The sequence below is a fragment of the Scylla paramamosain genome, chromosome 28 (assembly GCF_035594125.1).
Source record: "Scylla paramamosain isolate STU-SP2022 chromosome 28, ASM3559412v1, whole genome shotgun sequence".
NCBI lineage: Eukaryota > Metazoa > Arthropoda > Malacostraca > Decapoda > Portunidae > Scylla > Scylla paramamosain.
Window position 1 is genome coordinate 12,574,751 of NC_087178.1, and position 8,122 is coordinate 12,582,872.

Consider the following 8,122-nt stretch of genomic DNA (forward strand, 5'->3'; position numbering starts at 1 on the left):
CCATAGGTGTTGTCATCATAACTGGTATAAAAATGGGAATATTGTTGACTTCTAGACGGTAGTGATATATTAGTAGTTACATGTAGATTGAGCCACAGCACGGAACACAGGTGCTAGAGAATTGTATAGACGATGGTAAGGATAAAATTTCATTTTAAAAACACTTAATCCCACAAATGGCAGATTCTGTTTCATACCAGAAATTTAGTTGCTCAGAGACGTAAGGAGAGGATTTATTAAGCAAAAATTTAGAGAGAGAAGCAAGTGCGGGAAGACGATAAATTTAATGGAGTAAACATACGAGCCGAAAAATTAACAATATATAGGTAGTAGCTTTGATACAAAGTGAGCGACAGAAATAATGTTGAAATTTTCTGAAGGGTGATGCAGGCTTGTGTCATCATGATTCAAAAAAAAAAAAAAAAACGATAGAAAAGAGTTGCCCTCACAGCTGATGTGAGTACTTGACTTGGAGAAATTGATAGTATATGAAAATTACCGTTGCTTGATATTTAGGAAATCGATAGTGGCAATGTTTAGTGATAATTGTAATGCAAGAAATATGTGAATTATATTGTATCAGTCTCAACAATTACTATTATTATAAATATGTATATTCACTATTTCATATATTCATCCCACGTATACTATAGCCAACTGGGCCTTCATTCCTGGTTCTTCTTCACCTCTCAAGGGAATTTCACACCCACTTCTAGTCCTTAGGGATAACACCTGCATACTTATGTTCGTCTTCCTTCCTGGTCATTTCTCCTCCTTGTCTATCTCGAGGGAATTTCACACCCACTTCCAGTCCTTAGGGATAACACCTGTGTTCATTCCCCTTTCTCTACCTCTCAAGAGAATTTCACATTCACTTCCAGTCCTTAGGGATAACTATCTACGATCCACCTAGCTCAGATAAATACAGCCGCATGGTAGCGAGCTCTCAGTTCATTCGGTAGTTCAGTCCCAGTCAGAGACACAGTCAGTCAGTCACCCAGTCACGAGCAGTCAGTCTCGATCTCTCACCCAGTTCCGCTTAGTCACAGTCAGCTTGAGAGATGTTGCTCACTTATCAATCATATCACATTAAAGAGATAGAGAAAACAATCAATTGTCACATTACAATTTCGTCTCAAATCCATTGTGTACAAACTATCTACTATTAAATCTAGAGGAACTCTCATCATCGTGTCTTTTACTCGCACACATATCATCTATATCAACCAACTACCCACGACCTCCAAGCTACCAGAATCACCACCTTACTCTGGTCCTCCACGCTACCAACACACCAAGCATCATCAATCAACTGGGCAAGCAACAATGATCAACTCAGAACAGAGGTGACAATCACTCCAGAACAAGAGGTGGATAACAAATCTGATACACTGGTGACGCACAAATCTAGAGCAGTGGTGGCAAAGCGGTGTTGTGCGATCGAAGACACACGAAGACTCATAAGTACACACTGAGACAAGAATATCACGCCTTATCGAGGCAAGTGCAACGCTGATACGACACGTGTTCTCTCTCTCTCTCTCTCTCTCTCTCTCTCTCTCTCTCTCTCTCTCTCTCTCTCTCTCTCTCTCTCTCTCTCTCTCTCTCTCTCTCTCTCTCTCTCTCCTGGCCGCTCCCACGTTACTCGTGACTCGTCCCTGCAGACGTGCTGGTCTTGATCTTGATCTTGGTCGTCGTTCCTGCTTTCCTCCCGAGAAGTGGGTGTCCTTTGGCTCCTCCCAGTGCTCACGGACTTGGGTCCTTTCCCGAGCAACCCCCACCCACCACCCACCCACCAGTGCTCACGGCCATCCCTTATCATCGGACGACCTTCCTGGGACGTTTACGCGCAGCCGTCATCACCACCTTCTCCCTGCCGGACCGTCCAAGGTCATCTTCTCACGTCTGCCCAGCCGTGCTCCTCCAGTCATCTGCTGTCACCTCCTTACGAACATTTAAGTATCAAATCCGATCCAGATTATCCTTGTCTTTCATTCTTCCTTCTTCTGCTCTTCAGTGGTGCCTATCTGTCCATTTATCTAATTCTTCTGTCTGTCTGCCTCCCTTTCTGTCTCCTGCCGTCTGTCTGTCTGTCTGTCTGCCTATCAGTGTTTATATCATTCCCTTCTGTCTTTCATTATTATTGTTATTGGCTGTTATTATTTTGTGCATTATTCTGTGTTATATTGTGTGCTGTTATCATATCGTGTGTTTTTTATATTTCTGTGCCTATTGTTTCCTAATTATCTATACACTTCACGTCGCTCATGCAAACACGCTCACAGTCTGCACTCTCTCCTTCATTACCTGCCATAATGTCTACTGAAGCCACCGCTACTCCTCATATCACCTTCATACACGAATCTCACAAACATCGTCGGAAAACTCTTCGCGCCTTTCTCTGACCAATCCACCATAATATCGCCTATCCTTTAAGTCTTCTCCTTACTATGTACCTAAACATCGTACAAAACAAAAGGTAAGCTTCGCACATCCTCCTAACTCAGCACTTCCTACAATTAACATACGATATGCTGGATTATTCAATGGTATTATGATATGTTACGTGTCACTTTCACACAAAGCTTTCTTTGACATGGGTGCTGCAGTTAACCTTATCAAAATGTATGTATTTCGGAAACTCTCTTCCTCTTCTCAGGATCTCATCACTACATTACCTTCTGATGTCAGTCTCAATGGTATATCTGGAAAAATTATCCTACCTCATGAGAAAGTACTCTCATCAATGTCTTTATCACACCAGGAACCAGACATAAGTGATTATTTTTATATTGTATCTGATGTATCTTTCAATGCTGATCTTCTCATAGGCTTCAACACCATGTGCAGTCTTTTCCCTGCCATCAATTGAATCACTCTATGGAATATTTATATTCCTACTGTTCTTCCCTCTGATATTTCCTCCCTTGCTGGTGTAGTGACATCTGTTGCAACTCTTCCTTCTACTAGCGATCAGATGTTATCTACACGGGATTCTTGTGTTATGTCACCTAATTTGCCTGTCTCACAACCTCATCCTCAACCAACTTCCCAGTCAGACCAGTGTGTAATTCCTTGTAAACATATTTTGCTAGTAGATCCGGTAACGGTTAAATCTCCTGTATCAGGCACTGATATCTTCTGTTATGCACAACAATCTCCAAAGGTGTTGAGTTAAAATCCGTTCTTACCACAATCGATGAAAATGAATTCTGCAAAATCGGGCTGAAAAATGTTATATTTACGCCTGTCAAGCTCAAAGCAGCTGTGCTACTCAGAGAAGCCTTGCCCTACTCTGAGAAAGTTGTAATCTTGAATGATTTACCTTCTTCTATCAATAATGTATCTACATCAGACAGCCATGACATGTCTTCTCTCCCGCCTATCATGGATGATCACATATCTGCACTTGATTTCCCAGAATTTCAACATGAATTACTCGCTCTGCTAATTCTTTCAGGAACGTTGTCTCGCTCCCTGGTGAACCTCTCGGCCACACAGACGTCATCACTCACGCTATTCATTTAACGCCTGGGTCCAGATCATCTTACACCCCCAGTTATAGGATGTCACACAGTCGTCGTGTTCTGCTTGATGAAGCTGTGCGAGGTATGTTACTTCAGGATGCAGTGGAACCTGCCTGTTCACCTCATAACGCTCCCTTATTACTCGTTCCAAAGAAACAAGGCGATTGTCGTGTCGTTGTCGACTTCAGAAAACTCAATGCATTTACCATTCCTGGTCGTTATCCAATGCCGAAAATAAGTGATCTTCAATCTCTCGGAGATTCAAATGCGGTATTTTTTCCCTCAGGATTCTTCCAAGTTGGATTAGAGGAAACTTCACGGCCATACACTGCTTTCACTACCTCCTCTGGGCAATTTATGTTCAAGCACATGTCCCAAGGTCTACGTAACTCGCCTCTAACGTTTCAGAGACTGATGAATTCTGTTCCTTCAGGCTTTATCGGAAAGTGTATTCTGCTTCCTTGATGATGTTATCATTGCATCAAAGTCTTTACAGGATCATTTTCACACGCTGTCTCTCGTTCTGTCACACTTTCATGTTGCTGGATTAAAGATCAAACTCAGGAAATGTTCGTTTCTCAAACAGTAAGTCAAATTCCTTGGTCACAAAGTCGACAGAGATGGTGTTCACACTTTAGATGACAATGTAAATGCTGTGAAAATTTCCTTCTTCCTACTAATATCGATCAGATCAGGCAATCCATCGGTCTTGCTGGATTTTATCGCCAGTTAATAAAAGATTTCAGCCTTATCGCTCAACCTCTTACTCATTTGCTCGAGAAAAATGTTGCATTCATCTGGTCTGAAAAGGAACAAGATGCCTTTGATCCTCACAAAACTACCTTGTGTCAAGCACCAGTTCTTGCTTTCCAAAATTTTGAGAAAGATTCCATCTTATACACTGATGCTTCTGGCTTTGGAATTAGGTGCTGTTCTCATGCAGAAAGATTCACTCGGTAAACATCGCGTATTAGCTTATGCTAGCAGACTTCTCAACAAGGCAGAGCAAAATTATGACGTCACAAAGCATGTAAGTCTCGCCGTGATCTGGGCGTTACGTCATTTCCGTGAACTCATCTTAGGCTGTAATATTCATGTCCACACTGATCATTATGCTGTCACAGAGACCTTCAAAGGCAACAGCTTCACAGGTCAGTTTGCTCGCTGGCATCTCACGATTCAAGAATTTAATCCTACAATTTCATATATTCCTGGTATGGCAAACTCATTGGCAGATGCACTATCACGCAATGTTGCTATTACCTTCGTCATGACAAAAAATCCTGCCATGCCAATCATGGATGAAATAAGGAAACATCAACGTTCAGATGCATTCTGTTCTAGTGTTGCATATTACCTTGAATCAGGTGATGAGACAAATCTTCCTAAGTTGCAAGTGAGTGCTGATACGTTTTTCATGCAAGACGATCTCTTATATAAGTCGAGTGATGTCTACTGACAATTCTAGTGAGCGTTTATCTCAGCTCGTGATACCTCAGTCGCTAGTGAGTATCATACTTCACCACGTTCAGGACTCACCCCACGCAGGACATCCAGGTCGGGACAGATGGCTCGCGCAGGCTAAACTATCATATTTCTGGCCGACTATGAGGAAAGATATCTTTCAACACTGTGCGCTCTGTCCTCAGTGTGCTTCACACCGCCCATCACTAGCAAACGAGAGTCCATCGCTTCCATACCCCATCGCTTCCGCTCCTTGGGATTCAGTTTTTGTTAATCTGCTCAAACTCCCACTTACAGAAAACGGTTATCAGTATCTTCTAGTTTGTGTGGATAGTTTCACTCGTTTCACCATTCTTGTTATTCTCAAGGACAGAACTGCTACTTCTGTTGGTCGCATGATCATCGACAACATAATTTGTCCTTATAACTCTCCTCATGTCATCTTATCTGACAATGGCGCTGAATTCAATAACTCTGTCTTGCAGGAGATTTGTAAAGAATTTCACATCAAGAAATGTAACATCGTTCCTCACCCACCCAGTTCAAACAGAAAAGTAGAGCGTTGTAATAAACGTATCCTTGACGTTCTGCGTTACAAAACGGAAGCAAACCACTCCTGGGATGAATGGCTTCCCCAGATAGTCTGCCCTATCAACTCAGCAATCCACTCCACCATCAACGAGACCCCACATTTCGTATTGCTTGGTACCGACAAGCGTCTTCCATATGAATTTCTCCACAGTGCGCCGCGTCCTGTCTACAACATGAATGATTACGTCAATTGTCGTCTTTCCAATTTCCAGTTCGCTCATAAGCTCATTCACGATCGCCTCACTGCATCGCAAGCTGAGATACTGCGATACAACATCGTAGAGTGACAGATTCTTCCATTGAAGTCGGCGATGTAGTCTTTATCAGAGTTCTTTGGGCCACACCGTGTAATCGAATCTCTCCATGGCCACAAAGTAAAAATTCTAGATCTCAAAACAATAGGGGAACAGATCGTCCATGTCGATCATTTGAAGCGTGTGAACAAGGGATTCGATGATGAGTGTGTACATCAGGTATCATTAAGTCCTGATTTAACAGATCCTTCAAGCGACTCAAGCTTAACCCCACTCACACCTTACAGACTGAAACTTTGTTCCCATTCCAAAGTTTAATCATCCAATTTCAATATCATGTATATATGTGTATATTTCTCTTTACTTATATGTGTTCTACATGTATCATATCATCATGTCTGTATGTTATTATTAAGGTTCTCGTTCCGTACTCTCTCTCTGATGTCATGTATTATCTGTTAATTGCTTCCATTTTACTGCTCTGTTGTTATATCCAAATGCAAGGGCGCATTTTTCGTGGGGGAAGGCATCAACAATTACTATTATTATATATATGTATATTCACTGTTTCATATATTCATCCCACATGTACCATGGCCAGCCAGTTTATTCTTTACCTCTCAAGGGAATTTCACACCCACTTCCAGTCCTTAGGGATAACATCTGCGATCCATTTAGCTCAGATAAATACAGCCCGCATGGTAGCGAGCTCTCAGTTCAATCACAGCACAGTCCCAGTCAGAGTTCAGTCCCAGTCCCAGTCAGAGTTCACTCGAGAGTCGCAGCTCAGTCAGAGTTGGAGTCAGTCAGTCACCCAGTCATGAGCAGTCAGTCTTGGTCCCTCGCTCAGTTCCGCTCAATCACAGCCTTGAGAGACGCTGCTCAGCCATCATACATATCACTTCAGAGAGAGAGAACAATCAATCATCACGTTAAAGATTCTTCTCGAATCAAGTGGATACTATCTACTATTAAAATCAAGAAGACCTCTCATCTTTGTTTGTCTTTTATTCGCACATATCAACTATATCAGCCAACTACCCACGACCTCCAAGCTACCAGGATCCCTGCCTCACTACCAGTCCTCCACGCTACCAAGTACAATCAATCGACTGGGCAAGTAACATTATCAGTATCAGAACAACAGCAGAGTCAAGCAATCAATGAACCCGATGCAGAGCTGGATCATCAACTTAGGATGCTGCTGCTACTAATACTATTTCTTATACTATTACTATTTATACTACTACTATTACTACTACTACTACTACTACTACTACTACTACTACTACTACTACTACTACTACTACTACTACTACTACTACTACTGATAATAATAATAATAATAATAATAATAATAATAATAATAATAATAATATTTCTTATGCTATTACAATTTATACTACTACTTCTGTTTATATTGCTATTACTTCTACCACCTACACCACTACTGTTCACACTACCAAGACTTACTCTACCACTACTTTTACTAGCACTACTTTTCCTACCACTGCTTACACTACTATTACTACTACTGCTACTACTACTAATACTACTGCTACTACCACTGTTATTACTCCTTTATTATCTCACCATTTATATAAATTTTAACTTTTTAACATTAATACTACTACAAGAACTATTACCAATATTACTACAAATACGACCACTAGTGCTACTACTACTGCTACAACAGCAACAACAGCAACAACAGCAACTACTACTACTACTACTACTACTACTACTACTACTAGTAGTAGTAGTAGAAGTATGATTCCAATAATCGATTCTAATATTTTCGTTTTCCCTCTCTTAATAATGAGAGCTTATTGATTGTTTTAGCTTATTTAATGTGCAAAGACAAGAACATTATGATTGTTTTGACCCATTTAGTGTACAACACAATAATTATAATGACGACTTCGATGTTAATCAGTTTTATATACTATCAAGAAATATAAATTTCCCTAAATGTGAATATGTTTTTCTAGAATGCATTCCTTTATTTACTACTAATACAGTAATTGCCACCTCAACCACACTTATAGAACACATTTGGTCATCACAAGTAGAAAATAATGTATCAAATTAAATAATCACAACAGATATAACTGACCACTATCCTGTAATCTCTCCATTTAAGGATGACGAATATTTTAACTCCAGTCCCACTGGAATATTTAATCAGGACTTCTTTGAAAAATTTTGTAACATTATTTCCCATACTAACTGGTCAGACATAGTAAATTGTACTTGTCCTAATAATGTCTATAATTAATTTCATTT

The 8,122-nt window shown here is 40.6% G+C and overlaps 1 protein-coding gene across 1 annotated transcript in view; it reads right to left on the reverse strand.

Moving 5' to 3' along the window:
* Positions 1-1,513, reverse strand: part of LOC135114920 (sarcosine dehydrogenase, mitochondrial-like) — a 50,700-nt gene extending 49,187 nt beyond the window's left edge. The window contains exon 1 of the mRNA XM_064031188.1: positions 1,404-1,513. The gene's annotated coding sequence lies outside the window, so the exon portion shown is untranslated. The remainder of the gene's footprint in view (positions 1-1,403) is intronic.
* Positions 1,514-8,122: the final 6,609 nt, after the last annotated feature.